Here is a 16,556-nt window from a genome sequence, read left to right on the forward strand (position 1 = left end):
GTATCTCCAACTTCTTTTGTAAACTCATAGTAAATATTTTAGGCTTTCTAGTACATATGGTCTTTGTCACAACTACTCAACTCTTACATTAAAATTGGGTGTGGCCATGTTCCAGTAAAGCTTTATTTACAAAACAGTCAGTAGGCTGGTAGAGAAAATGTTGGTAATGCAGAATTAAACTTAACAGTGTATCACATTCCTGGCCTTGACATTGTGAACAGCACAAAAAATTGAGGAAGTATTCTTTCAGTATTCAAAAATTGTTATCCAATTCAGCAAAGAAGTTGCTAATGTCTTTGATAAATGAGTGAAGTTCCAACATACTTCTTTGCTATTTTACTTTCACGTTACTGGTTAACTTAAGTGAAAATATCAACCAACATCCATGTTTGAGCTATACCTCTTTGACAGCGATGTGAGCATTTTTTTGCTGAATCAAATTGTAATCAAGCATTTGTTCATAGTCTGGTTCATAGTCTGATTTTGTGAAGTATTGTTGGAAAAAGAGTGAATCAAAACTGATGGTTTTTCTAGAAATAGCAGGTCACACAAAGTATAGACATAGGCCAAAAAGCAAAGTATTTTAGTTTAAAATCCTGCCAAAGATTCCACCAAAAAACCTGTGAGAACTAATAAATGAATTCAATAAAGTTGTAGAATACAAAATCAATACACAAAAATCTGTTCTTAACACTAATAACAAACTATCAGAGAAATAAAAGACTCTCATTTACAATTTCATCAAAAAGAACAAAATACCTACAATAAATTTAACCAAGAAGGTGAAAGATCTGTATATTGAAAACTACAAGACATTAATGAAAGAAATCGAAGAGGGGGGCGCCTGGGTGGCTCAGTCGTTAAGGGTCTGCCTTCCGCTCAGGGCGTGATCCCTGCATTCTGGGATCAAGCCCCGCATCAGGCTCCTCCGCTGGAAGCCTGCTTCTTCCTCTCCCACTCCCCCTGCTTGTGTTCCCTCTCTCACTGGCTGTCTCTCTCTCTGTCAAATAAATAAATAAAATCTTAAAAAAAAAAAAAGAAATCGAAGAGGACACAAATGGAAAGATATTCTGTACTTATGGATTGGAAGAATCAATATTATTAAAATGCTCTTACTACCCAAAGCAATCCATGATTGGGTGCAGTCCCTATCAAAGTTTCAATGGCATGTCTCAAAGAAATAGAACAAATAATCCTAAAATTTGTATGGAACCACAAAAAAACCCAAATAGCCAAAGCAATCTTGAGGAAGAAGAACAAAGCTGGAGGTATGCACCCTGATTTTAAACTATAAAACATTTACTATATTATATTTAAAATAGTATGGTATTGGTATAAAAACAGACACATAGATCAATGGAACAGAACAGAGAGCCCGGGAATAAACCCAATCATATATAGCCAGTCAATTTACAACAAAGAAGTCAAGGGACGCCTGGGTGGCTCAGTGGTTGGGCGTCTGCTTTTGGCTCAGGTTGTGATCCCAGCATCCTGGAATGGAGCCCCAAATGCCCCAAATCGGGCTCCCTGCTCAGTGGGGAGTCTGCTTCTTCCTCTGCCCCTGGCCCTGCTTGTGCTCTCTCAATCTCTCTCTCTCCCTCCCTCTCTCTCAAATAAATAAATAAAATCTTAAAAGAAAAAAACCCACCAAAAGAGTCAAAAATACATAATGAGCAAAGGATAGTTTCTTCAATAAATGGTGTTGGGAAAACTTGACAGCCACATGGGAAAGAATGAAACTCTACCACTATTTTATACCATACACAAAAATTAACTCAAAATGGATTAAAGACCTGAACATAAGACTTGAAACCATAAAACTCATAGAGAAAAACAGAGGCAGTAAGCTCCCTGACATAGATCTTGGCAATATATATTTTTTAAAGATTTTACTTATTTATTTGAGAGAGGGTGCTCCTGAAAGAGCTCAAGATGGGGGGAGGGGCAGAGGAAGGGAGGGGAGGGAGAGGATATTCAGATCTTCTGCCTATTTTTTAATAATTTTTTAAAAGATTTTATTTGAGAGAGAGATTGAGAAAGTAGGGGGCAAGGGGCTGAGGGAGAGGGAGAAGCAGTCTCCCCACTGAGTAAGGAGCCCAATGCAGGGCTCAATCCCAGGACCCTAGGATCATGACCTGACCTGAAGGCGGAGGCTTAACCAACTCAGCCACCCAGGTGCCCTTTGGCAATATTTTTTTGAATATGATACCAAAAGCAAAGCAACAAAAGCAAAATTAAGTAAGTGGGACTACATCATACTAAAATTTTCTCCAAGCATAGGAAACCATCAACAAAATGGAAAGTCAACCTACTGAATGGGAGAAAATATTTGGAAATTAAGTATCTGATAAGACCTAATATCCAAAATATATAAAGAGCTCATAAAATAGCAAACAAGCAAACAATCCAGTTTAAAAATAGGCAGAATGGGGCACCTGAGTGACTCAGTTGGTTAAATGTACAACTCTTGATTTGGGCTCAGGTCATGATCTTGGGTTCCTGGGATCGAGCCCCATATCAGACCTGCTCAGTGAGGGGTCTGCTTGAGATTCTGTCCCTCTCTCTCTGCCCCCCCTCAAATAAAAAAATAAAATCTTAAAAAAATTATAAAAAATAGATCTGAATAAACATTTTTCCAAAAGGACATGCTTAAAAAGGTACTTGATGTCATTAATCATAGGAGATGCAAATCAAAACCACAATGAGACATCATTTCACACCTGTTAGAATGGCTATTATCAAAAATACAAGAAATAACAAAAGTTTGCAAGGATGTGGAGAAAAGGGAACCATTGTGCACTGATGATGGGAATGTAAATTGGTGCAGCTACTCTGGCAAACAGTATGATATTCTTCAAAATATTAAAAATCGAACTACCATATGATCCAGTAATTCCACTTCTGCGTATGTACCCAAACAAGACAAGAACACTAACTCAGAAAGATCCCCATGTTCATTGCAGCATTATTTGCAATAGCTAAGATATGGAAACAATCTAAGTGTCCACCAATGAATTAATGGATAAAGAAATCATGAATATATGAAATATATTTTATATAATGCAATATTATTATTCAGCCATAAAAAAGAATAAAATCTTGCCATTTGAGACAACATAGGTGGATCTTGAGGTCATTATGCTAAGTGAAATAAGTCAAAGAATGACAAATACAGTATGATTTCTTATACAGAATTTTTAAACAACAACAACAACAAAAGAAGCTGATAGATACAGAAAAGAAATTGGTGGTTGCTAGAGGTGAGAAGTAAGAGAAATGGGTGAAGGGGGTCAAAGGTTAAAATACAAAAATGTAGTAGTTGAGGGGTGCCTGGCTGGCTCAGTTGGTGAAGTATGCTACTGGATCTTAAGGTCTTGAGTTCAAGCCCCACACTGGACATAGAGATTCTTGGGGAAAAAATGTAGTTGATATAAAAGAGATACAGAAATTTTGAATTGTATTCAAAATGTTGACTATATATATATGTTTATGTGTATGCTAATGTATATAACAGGTATATTATATGTAATATATTAAAACACTGCTGCATACCTATTTTTTTTTTTAAGATTTTATTTATTCATTTGACAGAGATAGAGACAGCCAGCGAGAGAGGGAACACAAGCAGGGGGAGTGGGAGAGGAAGAAGCAGGCTCATAGCGGAGGAGCCTGATGTGGGGCTCGATCCCAGAACGCCGGGATCACGCCCTGAGCTGAAGGCAGACGCTTAACCACTGCGCCACCCAGGCGCCCCTGCTGCATACCTATTATTCCTATTATATACCTATTATTTCTATATACCTACTATTTCATAATAATGAAAGTAAAATAGCACATTCTAAATCTTTAAGATGAAACTAAATATTAGCATATTCTTAGAAATTCACATTAAAATATTTAAAACCAAAAGCCAAGCAAATTATCTATGACTTATTTTTATCCAGCTCCATTAATAAGTAGGGTAAAAAAATACTGATTTAGCTAATTACAATGTCATAAAAATTTTTTTTCTTAAAAAGTGAAATTTATGCTTTTTCCAAAGGCACATTAAAATTATTAACAAAAATTTTGTATTAACTCCCAAGTTGTATTCTGAATTTTACTAACATAACAAAATTATTTTTCGAATTCTGATCCCTAAAATGCCAAGTTAACAGAGTGACTTATTTTTTTAAATCTGAAGAATATATACATTTTTTAATCTGAAGAAGTTTAAAATAGACACAGAAAATGGTAGGAGTGAAAACTGTGGGATACCTAAGCTAATGGAAAATTTCAAAATTGTTAAGTGATCAATCATTGAAGAAACACCATCATGTTCATCAAAGGAAGAAATAGATAACCTTATGCTTCCAGATTGTTGGAATGAAAAACAAGTGTTTGTTTTTGGAACAGTACAAATGGTTTGAAATAAAAGAAGGTGAATTAGGATGTATGGATGGTTTCGTAGTTCAGCATTTAGTAGTGACAGCAGAAACGTATGTCCATGATCCAGGAAATAGAGGGGATGTTTAGTAATCCCAATGGTACTACTAAAACTAAACAGACTTTCCTGAAAGTAATAAAATAAGAAAGAAAAAAGAAGGGAAAAAAAAAAGAGAACAGCATTTTTCTAACGACTGTACTGAAATCCAAGATTTGTTAGAATCAACTGGCTCAATTTCCAATTTATTGTAAAACTAAATCATAAAGATATTGATACTATCATAGAAGTTTTTAGTAGTCTACAGTTGAATAAAACATAATAGGCCTTTATCTGATAGTGAGGGAGGCAATACAATTAAGAAAAAAAATGGAGTAGATACAAGCAATTGTTTACATACCCAGTGCAGTGCAACAAGAACAACAGGACATATTGCAAAAGAAATTATATGAAGATATTTAGCAATATTGTAGAAGAGAGTTTCAAATATGTGCTACAATTGATTAGGCATCTACACTTCTGAAAAAATGCACCTAGTGAATTATCTGCAGTACACAATTGAATCAGGTTTTGTACTGCTAATATTTGTTGCTTTAAAAGAATTGGTGTCAATCACAAAGGAGTGTATTTCTGATACATTATTGTCTACTTTAAATGATTGTGGCTTTGATAATGAATGAAAGAGAACTTAATTGCATTTCGTTCTAATGGTATTTGTACAATAGTGGGAAGGAAGTTTGGAGTCAAGCTACAAATTTGTTAGAAAATTTTCCTGAAGTCATCATTTGGCACTAAGTCATCAATTACAATTCAATATCTGAAATAAAATAAGTCGGTCATTTAAAAATATTCTGGATAAAATTTAGTCTTTTTATCACCAATCTAATATAATTAAATTGACTTAGAAACTATAAAGAACTTGAAATTATTAAAACTGGTCAAATACTGAGGTTGAGATGGGTAGCATGTAGTTTACAAACTGCCACTGCTGTATATCAGGCATATTCTTCACTATATGTGCATTTTTCTCATTCTTTTTATTCTGGTTTAGCAAAGAGATTAGCTAACATTAATTTCTTGCAAGACCTTGCTTGAATGATTGACATTCTTGAAGAATCTTCATTATTTTCTATTGCATTGCAGTCAAGGTCAACTAACATTCACAAAGTAAAAAAATTAAGTGTACCATAAAAGATTTGGAAAATTTTAAATTGGTATTAGAAAGCATGAATCTCATTTTTTTTAAAGATTTTATTTATTTATTTGACAGAGAGACAGCCAGCAAGAGAGGGAACACAAGCAGGGGGAGTGGGAGAGGAAGAAGCAGGCTCCCAGAGGAGGAGCCTGATGTGGGGCTCGATCCCAGAACGCCGGGATCACGCCCTGGGCTGAAGGCAGACGCTTAACGACTGAGCCACCCAGGTGCCCCTGAAAGCATGAATCTCATGTTAAAGATTTAAGTCAAATATGTTTAAAGACATTCCACTTAATAAATTTGAAGATCTGTCTAGGAATATATTACTAAAGAGTAATAAATTTGTCTTTTATTAGAAACAAAGCATCAGCATCTTTTATTTATTTAACTAGTCTCCACACCCAACATGGAGCTGGAACTCACAACCCTGAGATCGAGAGTCCCATGCTCTACTGACTGAGCCAGCCAGGTGCCCCAGAAACAAAGCATCTTAATTGTTTTGATTTATTAGGACTATCTCCTTGGATTTATGGAGAATTAACTTCACCATGAATAGCTGGTAGGAGAAAATTGTATCATTAAATAAAATTTTAAAACATGAAATAATTTGAATGTTTCTCAGGAATTCGTAGATAATAATGTAGAGTCACACAATGTTACAATCCCCGGAACTATACAAAAAGTTTTAAAAAATAGCACTATTGTAGTCAGGAGTGTTTTTAATGGCATTTGCACAAGGTGAGAAATGATAGTTTAATAGTAGATCACATATCAAACTAAATTACACAAAATTTATTGGAAAAAGAGTTAGCAGATTGGGATCATCAACTTATGGTTATACCGTTACTTTGCTTTTCTTCTGCGTTGGGTCCTGTGTTTCTTTAAAGACTCGTGATTCTCCACACTGGCACTAATTCACTCTTTTTTTCTTGAGCTTTTTTAGTGTTTTATTTTGGAAATGTAACATTCCAGGGTACCAGAGTGGCTCAGTCAGTTGAGTATCCGACTCCTGGTTTCAGCTCAGGTCATGATCTCTTGGGTGGTGAGATCAACGCCATACTCCGCTGGGGGTGGGGGGTGGGGAGTCCTGTTTGAAGATTCTCTTCCTCTGCCCTTCCCCCACTCTCTCTTGCTCTCTCTCGCTCTCTCTAAAATAAATAAATAAAGCTTAAAAAAAAAAGAAAATGTAACATTCCATTAGCATGTATCTTTGAGAAATAACTAGGATAGTTGAGAAACAACTTAGCCTCAGAAAAATGTGCCCATTCTGACGTTTACATTCTTGAGCCTCTAACTGTAACATCTCAGAGGGCAAGGTTTAATCATTTTAGCTTAAATTGCTTTGTCTGTTGGATAACACCCCACTATGAAAGGAAGTTCTTAACTAAAAAAATGATAGCAAGAGTGGATATTCTTAGAAAGCTATTGATTTAAAATGCTTCCCCTGGGACGCCTGGGTGGCTCAGTTGGTTAAGTGCCGTACTCTTGATTTTGGCTCAAATCATGATCTCAGGGTCGTGAGATTAAGCCCCGCAGCCACAACTGGCTCTGTGCTCAGCAGGGAGTCTGCTTGAGCTTCTTTCCCTCTGCCCCTCCCCTGGCTTATTCTTGCACACATGCTCTGTCTCTCTAAAAAAACCAAATCTTTACGATGCTTCCCCTTCTCCAATTGTGTTAAACCCCTTGTAAGATTTTTTTTTAAGACCAGTTTTTGGTTCATAGCAAAATTAAGAGGATGGTACAGAAATTTCTCATATCCTTCTTGCCCCCATATAGGCACAGCTTGCCCTATTAACAACCCCCACCAGAATGGTACATTAAAAAAGTTCTTTTTTAATTTGAGTATAGTTGACACATAATGTTACATTACTTTCAGGTGAATAGAATGGTACTTTTTTTTCATTTTTTACTGAGGATGAACTTAAGTTGACATGTCATGATCATCCAAAGTCCATAGTTTACACTAGGGTTCATTTTTGGTGTTGTTTATTTTTAGTTTATACCAATGTACAGTGGCATATATCCATCACTATAGCATCATTCAGAGTATTTTCACTGCCCTAAAAATCCTCTGTGCTCCACCTATTCATTCCTCCTTCCACTTCAACCCTGGCAAGCACTGATTTTGGGGGGGGGGTTCATTTATTTGAGAGAGAGAGAGAGGTGGGGGGGAGGTAGAGGAAGAGAGAGAATCTTGAGCAGACCCCCGCTGAGTGCAGAGCCTGATGCGGGTCTCAAGCCTACCACCCTGCAGTCGTGACCTGAGCTGAAATCAAGAGTCACTTGCTTCACCAGGTGAGCCACCCAGGTGCCCCCAACCACTGATCTTTTTGCTGTGTCCATAGTTTTGCCTTTTTCTTTCTTTTTTATTTTTTTATTTATTTTTTATTTTTTATTTTTTTTTTAAAGATTTTATTTATTTGTTCATTCGACAGAGATAGAGACAGCCAGCGAGAGAGGGAACACAAGCAGGGGGAGTGGGAGAGGAAGAAGCAGGCTCATAGCGGAAGAGCCTGATGTGGGGCTCGATCCCATAACGCTAGGATCACGCCCTGAGCCGAAGGCAGACGCTTAACCACTGTGCCACCCAGGCGCCCTCTTTTTTATTTTTTTAAAGATTTTATTTATTTATTTGACAGAGAGAGACAGCCAGCGAGAGAGGGAACACAAGCAGGGGGAGTGGGAGAGGAAGAAACAGGCTCCTAGCGGAGGAGCCTGTTGTGGGGCTCGATCCCAGAATGCTGGGATCACGCCCTGAGCCTAAGGCAGACGCTTAACGACTGCACCACCCAGGCGCCCCCATAGTTTTGCCTTTTTCTAAGAATATCATGTACTTGGGATCAGACAATATGTAGCCTTTTCAGATTGGCTTCTTGTACTCAATAATATGCATTTGAATTTCCTTCATGTCTTTTCATAGGTTCTAAATTTTGTAAGAAACTGCCAAACTACTTAAAAAAGGGGCTGTCCCATTTTTTTTATTCCTGCCAGCCAAGAATGAGAGCTCTTATTGCTCCATATTCTCATCAGCATTTGGTATTGTCATTGTCCCAGATTTTGGCCATTCTAATAAGGATGTAGTGGTATCTCATTGTCTTAATTTGCATTTCCTTTCTGACATATGATGTGGAACATCTTGGCATATGCTTTTTCAGCATCTGTATATCTTTGGTGAGATGCCTGTTCAGGTCTTTGGCCCATTTTGTAATTAGATTGTTTTCTTATTGTGGAGTTTTAAGAGGTTTTTTTTATATATATATATATGTATTTTTTTTTTTTTTTGGATAATACTCCTTTATTGGTTGTGTCTTTTGCAAATACCTTCTCCCAGTCTGTAGTTTGTCTTCTCATTTTCTTGACATTGTCTTTCACATAGAAGTTTTTAATTTTGTTGAAGTCCAGATTATCCATATTTCTTTCATGGATTGTGCTTTTGGTGTTGTGTCTAAAACATCATGCCATACCCAAGGTCATCTAAGTTTTCTCCTATGTTATCTTCTTGGAGTTTTATAGTTTTACATTTTACACTTAGGTTTATGATCCATTTTCAGTTAATTTTTGTGAAGCATATAATGTCTGTGCCTAGATTCATTATTTTCATTGTGAATGTTCAGTTCTTCCAGCACCATTGGTTGAAAAGACTATCTTTTCTCCATTGTAGTGCCTTTTCTCCTTTGTCAAAGTTCAGTTAACTATATTTATGTGGGTCTATTTCTGGGTTCTGTATTCAGTTCCATTGGTCAATCTGTCTGTTTTTCATCAATACAACACTGTCTTGATTACTGTGGCTCTATAGTTAAGTCTTGAAGTTAGTGTCAATTCTCCAGATTTGTTCATCTTTTTCAATATTGTGTTGGCTATTTTGGTCTTTTGTTTCTCCATATAAACTTTAGAATCAGTTTATCTATATCCACAAATTACTTGCTGGGATTTTTATTGGGATTGCACTGACTCTATAGATCAATTTGGAAAGAACTGACATCTTGACAATAGTGACTCTTCTTATCTGTGAACATGCAATATTTTTCCATTTTAGTTCTTTGATTTCGATTATCAGAGTTTTGTAGTTTTCCTCAGGTAGATCTTGTAATGCTTTATTCTTTATTGTGGGGACTATCCATAATCATATGTGTGGCCCTAGTTCATGGTTTAAAGTGTTCTATTGGCACATCCACTGCTGCTGATGGGTATTTAGACTATTTCCATTTTTTCACTATTATAAACAATGTTAAGAAGACATTCTTATATTTGTATGCTGGAGTTTCTATGTACATACCTCAAGTTTACCCTTTTATCTAGAGTGTGAGATCTCATTTCTCTACATCTTTGCCAAAAGTTGGTATTATCAGACTTAAATATTCATAAGTTTGATAGGTATGGAATGAATACCACTGAAGGTGGTAAAACTGGAGGCCAGGCAACCCATTAGGTGGCTGTTGGAATAACTGGATGAGAGAAGTTGATGGACTGAACTAGAGTAGGATTGGAGTTGGAGAGAAGTAGATGAACTAGAGAGAGGTGAAAGTCAATTTATTTAGAAGATGAATTGTCAAGACTTGATGGTTTGTTTTGATATGGAGGTAACTTCTCCAACTGGGTGCATGCTGATGCTATTTCCTAATCTGAAGAATGTAGGAAAACCAGCAACTTCTTGGGGATAGTGGTGGGAGTAGGAAGGAGAGACACCAAGTTCATCTGCAGGCCTATTAGTTCTAAGGGGGACTTAAAAGTAGAGATATCCAGTAGGCAGATGGAGGATAGTTCTCCAGTCACTAAAAGAAATATCTGGGGAGTGGGGAGGAGAGGTGCGCCTGGGTGGCTCACTTGTTTCAGTGTCCAACTCTTGATTTTGGCTCAGGTCATGATCTCAGGGTTGTGAGATCAAGTCCTGTGTCAGGCTCCATGCTCAGTGAGGAATCTGCTTGAGATTCTCTCTCTCTCCCTCTCCTTCTGCCCCTCTTCCCACTCATGTGTGCATGTGCACACATGCTCTCTCTCTCAAATAAATAAGTTCATCTTAAAAAAAAAAAAGAAATATCTGGGTTTAAGATATAGCTATAGCAGAGGTAGATTTGCTGTGAAGCTGATGAAGTTAACCTTCAGGCCTCTCTTGTGAATGTCCTTTTCAAGGCCCTGAGACAAGGGATGCCTGGGTGGCTCAGTTAGTTAAGCATCTGCCTTTGACTACCTTCCAGGGTACTGGAATCGAGTGCCGAATCGGGCTCCCTGCTCAGCCTGGAGCCTGCTTCTCCCTCTGCCTGCCACTCCCCCTGCTTGTGCTCTCTTTCTCTCTGACAAGTAAATAAATAAAATCTTTCCAAAAAAACATTTATTTCTGGGGCACATGGGTGTCTCAGTCAATTAAGCATCTGCCTTCGGCTCAGATCATGATCCCAGGGTCCTGGGATCGAGCCCTGCATCGAAGCAGGAAGCCTGCTTCTCCCTCTCCCTCTGCTGCTGCCCCTGCCTGTGCTCTCTCTCTCTCTGTCAAATAAATAAATAAAATCTTCCAAAAAAAAAAAAAAAAGGCCCTGAGATAGTCCCTAACAATTCTATATTTGAAGAGCTATATTAATTTTTTAAAAAGATTTTATTTATTTATTTGACAGAGAGAGAGTGAGGGAACACAAACAGGGGGTGTGGGAGAGAGAGAAGCAGGCTTCCCACCAAGCAGGGAGCCCAATGCGGGGCTCAATCCCAGGACCCTGAGATCATGAACTGAATCTAAGGCAGATGCTTAATGACTGAGCCACCCAGGCACCCCAAGCTATATTAATTTTTTTAAGAAGGTCTCCCTAATTGTGTAAGCTTCAGGCCTTAGAAAACTTTGGGTTTGCCTCTGAGCTGTACGTCAAAATCATCAGCATAAAAATGGTAACAAAGGCCCCTGGAAAAGATGAGATTGCCTTAGGAGAATATATAGAGCAAAAAACAACAGGGGTTTTATTATGTTATACATTATCTTCCAACCATGACTATTATTTTAATTTGGGTATAGAGAAAAATTAGGGGAAAACATCTAAAAAGTAAGGTAAGAAAGAGTTTGTGACCACAAAAATACTCAATAGTTTAGTTGAACTTTAAAGTGGTATATATTTATAAACTATTAGGTAAAATTGTCTTTTTGGGTAGGCCCATAAGGAATCATTTTGATAACTATGTATGAAAAAATTGAACTCTGTGTATTTAAAAAAAATTTTTTTTTTAAAGTAGGTTCTATGCGCAGTGTGGAGCCCAACAGAGGGCTTGAATTCACGACCCTGAGATCAAGACCTGAGCTGAGACAAAGAGTTGGACGCTTAACCGACTGAGCCACCAGGTGCCCCTATTTTTTCAAATCTTAATAGAGGGATGAAAATTTAATTTGAGAAGCTTTGTGGTTCTTATCTAAATTCTTTTAGAATTGCATATTTACTATATATTACATGATGTATATATAATATATATATAATGCATTTATCAGATACTTTTGCCTCAAAAAGTCTAGTTCAAAAAATGGCCTCCTCTTCTTTATCTTAAAAACTGTGAAGGAAAGGACATTATTGAAGCTTTAATAATGTCACATGATCAGAAATATGTCTTTTCTAAATATCTGATTCTCACAAAGGAAGAGGACCATTTTAAAAAAATAAGCTTTATTGAGGTATACTTTACATATAAGATCGGTCAGTTTTTAAGTATACATTTTTATGTGTTTTTGACAGATGTGTACAGCGGTGTAACCATCAGGACAATTCAGATATACAGTATTTCTGTCACCCCCAAATTTTCACTTGTGCCCCATTTTCATCAATCTCCTCCCCTAATCTCTCACTCCTGCCCCAGGCAACCACTGATCTGCTTTTTGTCATCACAATTTTGACTTTACTAGAATTTCATATAAATGTTTGTAGTCTTTTGTGTCTGGCTCTGGCTTCTTTAACTTAATATAATGCTTTTGAGATTATCCAGGTTGTTTTATGTAGCAATAGTTCATTCCTTTTCAATTGTAAGTAGTATATTCCATTATGTGGACATATCATAATTTACTAGTTCACCAGCTGATGGACATTTGGGCAGTTTCTAGTTTGGGGCTATTATTAATAAAGCTGCTGTGAACATTTACATACACCAGTCTTAATATGGACATCTGTCTTCGTTTCTCTGGAGTAATACTTAGGAGTGCGATTGTTTAGGAGTGTGTTGCACTCTAACATGCATTTAAATTTTTAAAAAACTGCCAGACTTTTACAAAGTGAGTGTACTATTTTGTATTCCTACCAGCAACGTATAAGAGTTCTAGTTGCTCCCATTCTCCACTGTACTTAGTATTGTTGGTCTTTTAAGCTTTAGCCATTCTAGTGGGTGCTGTGATATCTCATTGTGATTAATTTGCATTTCCCTAAAACTAATGAAGTTGCACATCTTTTCATGTGCTTATTTGCCTTTCATATATCTTTTTTTGGTGGAGTATCTGTTAAAGTCTTTTGCCTATTTATTAAGTGGATTATTTGTTATTATTGAGTTGTAAAAATTGTTTACATATTCTGGATTTATTATTAGTTTATTATTAGATACATGCTTTGAAAGTATTTTCTTCCAGTCTATGGTCTGTTTCTTTCTTTTTTTTTTTTTTAAGGTTTTATTTATTTATTCGAGAGAGAGAGAGAGAGACAGAGCATGAGCATGAGCGGGGGGTGGGGGGGACGAGGGAGAAGAAGATTCCCCACTGAGCCGGGAGCTGGATGCGGGGCTCGATCCCTGGGCCCTGAGATCATGTATGGTCTGTTTCTTAACTTTTGTTAATAGTATCTTTCGGGGTGCCTGGGTGGCGCAGTCATTAAGCGTCTGCCTTCGGCTCAGGGCGTGATCCTAGCGTTCTGGGATCGAGCCCCACATCAGGCTCCTCCGCTGGGAGCCTGCTTCTTCCTCTCCCATTCCCCCTTCTTGTGTTCCCTCTCTCGCTGGCTGTCTCTCTCTGTCAAATAAATAAATAAAATCTTTAAAAAAAATAGTATCTTTCAAAAAATAGTTTTAAGTTTTGATGAAGTACACTTTATCAATTTTTTTCTTTTATGGCTTGTGCTTTTTGCATTCTAAGAAATCTTTGTCTAACCCAAGGTTGTGAAGATTTTCACCTATGTTTTATAGTTTTAGAAGTTTTATAGTTTTAGCTTTTACCTATAGATTTGATCCATTTCAAGTTAATATTTTGGCATATGGTGTGAGGTAAGTGTCAAGGCTTTTTTCTATATGGATACCCAGTTGTTCTAGCACCATTTATTGAAAAGCTATCTGCCCCCCATTAAGTTGCTTTTGTAATTCATTTGTATATTAAATGAATATATTTATGTTGGTCTATTTTATTAAATTTCTTTTTTTAAGGAGGCTCTATACCCAATATGGGGCTTGAACTCACAGCCCTGAGACCAAATGTTGCATGCTGTACTGACTGAGCCAGCCAGGTGCCCCTGTGTTGACCCATTTTTGGACATTCTATTCTATTCCATTAAACTATGTGTCAACAGTAATCTTTCAGTAATGAAAATAATTTATTTTACTTTTGTAAAAAGTATTCTGAAGTTATTCTTGGGTATTATGGAAAAGGGCTAAATCCTATACATGTGAACAATTTGCATTCTTCCCAGCTATTACTCAAACCGGAAATGTATATGTGTATTAAAGGTATTTTCCCATAAGTAATTCCTAGGATAGTAAGTTATCATTGTAGGGAATATACATTTTTTAAAGTAATCTCTACACTCAACATAGGGCTTGAACTCATGACCCCAACCTCAAGAGTTAACATACTCTACAGACTAAGCCAGCCAGTTGCCCCTGGAGTATACTTTTTTTTTTTTTTTTTAGATTTTGTTTATTTATTTATTTGTCAGAGAGAGATTGAAAAAGAGAGACAGAGCACAAGGAGGGGGAGTGGCAGGCAGAGGGAGAAGCAGGCTCCCCACTGAGCAAGGAGCCCAAGCCGGACTCAATCCCAGGATCCTGGGATCGTGATCTGAGCCGAAGGCAGATGCTCAACCCAATGGGCCATCCAGGCGTCCCTGGAATATACATTTTTTAATGTATAAGAAGTAATTAGGCATCCTTTGTTTGCTTATACCTTCATTTTCTCAGAATGTAAAAAAGGGAGTAAAATAAGCTCTTGTGATGCAGAAATCTTTAAAGCAACCAAAACTATGTTCTATTAATGAAGAATGAAAAAAAATATTGAAATTTTCAGAGGATAAAGCAGAATAAATTCTGTTCTTTGGGAATAACCATAAATACCACAAATCAAGGAAGGGGATTTCCTGACTTCTGCTTCCAAGCAATTCCAATAAATGAAGGAGGAAGTGATTTTCCTTTTTAAAAAAACTTATTGTTGGCAGATTAGTATACTTCCTTTCAACCCTTTAGGATTTTAAATACATGTATACAAATATTCCTGAACTTCATAAACGTTTGGGTTTTTGTCAGATTCTTAGTTTGCAGAATGTTAAATTGTTTCAGTAAAAAGTTGCTCTTTGTAGAAATGTTACAGAACCAGGGGGATGATGCATTATTAAGAGGGAGGGAAACACCCATGCATTAACCCTTCGCTAGGAAGAATTCCTTGCTCTGCTGGAATAAGTGTAGGCTTTGGAGTCAGAATTCATTTGCATTTCATCTCTTTGACTTCTTAATATGAGTCAAGGGGCAAGTTTCTTAGCTTCTCTAAATCTCAGCTTCTTCCTTGGCAATAATAATACTTGGGTGATAGTGTTATCATGAAGATTAAATTAAATGACACCTAGTACTCTGCTTCGCATGTAAATACACTGAGTAAATATTAGATTCCTTTTCCATTTCACCAAGTCCTTCCTCATATAGGCTTAATTTTCTGGAGGTAACTTGCATACCCCACAGCAGAAGCTGATCTGTTGGTTCTTCCTCATTCTTTTAGTAACAGAATGATAGAAGTTTGTAGAGTACTGGAAAACAGGAGAACATCTGAGCTCAGGGATCAGACTCTAGGATAAGAAACTAGTTCAGCAGGAAGTATGCACTGTCAACCCCTTAAGGATCATATGCTCAAGGTGTCCAATCCTATCTCACATGTTTAATACTTCAAATGTCACTTGATGGGAGAAGACTCTCTAGGGAACTCTGTGAGAACAGTACTCAGCTGTAGTGGAAGGCTGACCTGAGAACACCCTTTAGACTTTCTCTATCCTTCTTTGTCCTTGTGTAATTTAATTATGTCCTCTCTTGCTGTAGCTTTTAAATTCAAAGACACTTTTTATTAGTGCCTGTCACCTTAAATTACCAGATTCTGACCCTCTTTACCTCCTCCCACCTTTATCCTGTGAAAGAGATAGTGGTACTGCTTAATTTAAGAGATAGTTGTTTCTGGTTCCTCCCTGCTCCCCAACACATCTGCCCTTTCACAATTAATTTCATTCCTAAAGGCAGTAAAAACTTTTCAAAATGCTCTAGCTATTTATTAGGAAGATCTGGACATCACTATTAGCAAACAACAGTTTCTCAATTATGTGTACAATTATCTTAATGTACGTTTGGGATATTGCAGAAGAATTACCAATTCCTGTTTTGAGACTATCTGTTGTAACACAAAATACTCTCAATCAGACTGATCATACTAACTTTTTTATGTGTGTATCAATATTCTTATTCTAATGAAGAACAGACTTTCTATAAACTGTTTATGTACCGTATTAGGCCCTGAGAATACAAAAGTACAAGATTTGGACCTTAATACTTCAGTCATAAGGAAAGCGAGCTAATTAGAATTCAAAATCACTAATTCTGTTTATTCACATGTACAAAAATTTAATGGCATAGTGCATTAGATCTATCTCAGACAAAAATATACTGAACTCTTTCTCTGATTCTATATATAAAATATATTCCCATGTATGTATGTATGTATGTATGTTTAACTTAGACTGTAACACCTAT

The 16,556-nt window shown here is 36.9% G+C and overlaps 1 protein-coding gene and 1 pseudogene across 1 annotated transcript in view; both read left to right on the forward strand.

Moving 5' to 3' along the window:
* Positions 1-16,556, forward strand: part of LOC148107815 (E3 SUMO-protein ligase KIAA1586-like) — a 28,695-nt pseudogene that overhangs the window by 6,092 nt on the left and 6,047 nt on the right.
* The window catches only part of LARP4 (La ribonucleoprotein 4), a 191,731-nt gene that overhangs the window by 1,398 nt on the left and 173,777 nt on the right, over positions 1-16,556 (forward strand). Inside the window, exon 2 of the mRNA XM_087855829.1 lies at positions 11,829-11,937. The gene's annotated coding sequence lies outside the window, so the exon portion shown is untranslated. The remainder of the gene's footprint in view (positions 1-11,828; positions 11,938-16,556) is intronic.

This window comes from Ursus americanus, chromosome 25 (genome assembly GCF_024610735.1).
Source record: "Ursus americanus isolate L20-20 chromosome 25, mUrsAme1.1.p, whole genome shotgun sequence".
Classification (NCBI taxonomy): Eukaryota; Metazoa; Chordata; class Mammalia; order Carnivora; family Ursidae; genus Ursus; species Ursus americanus.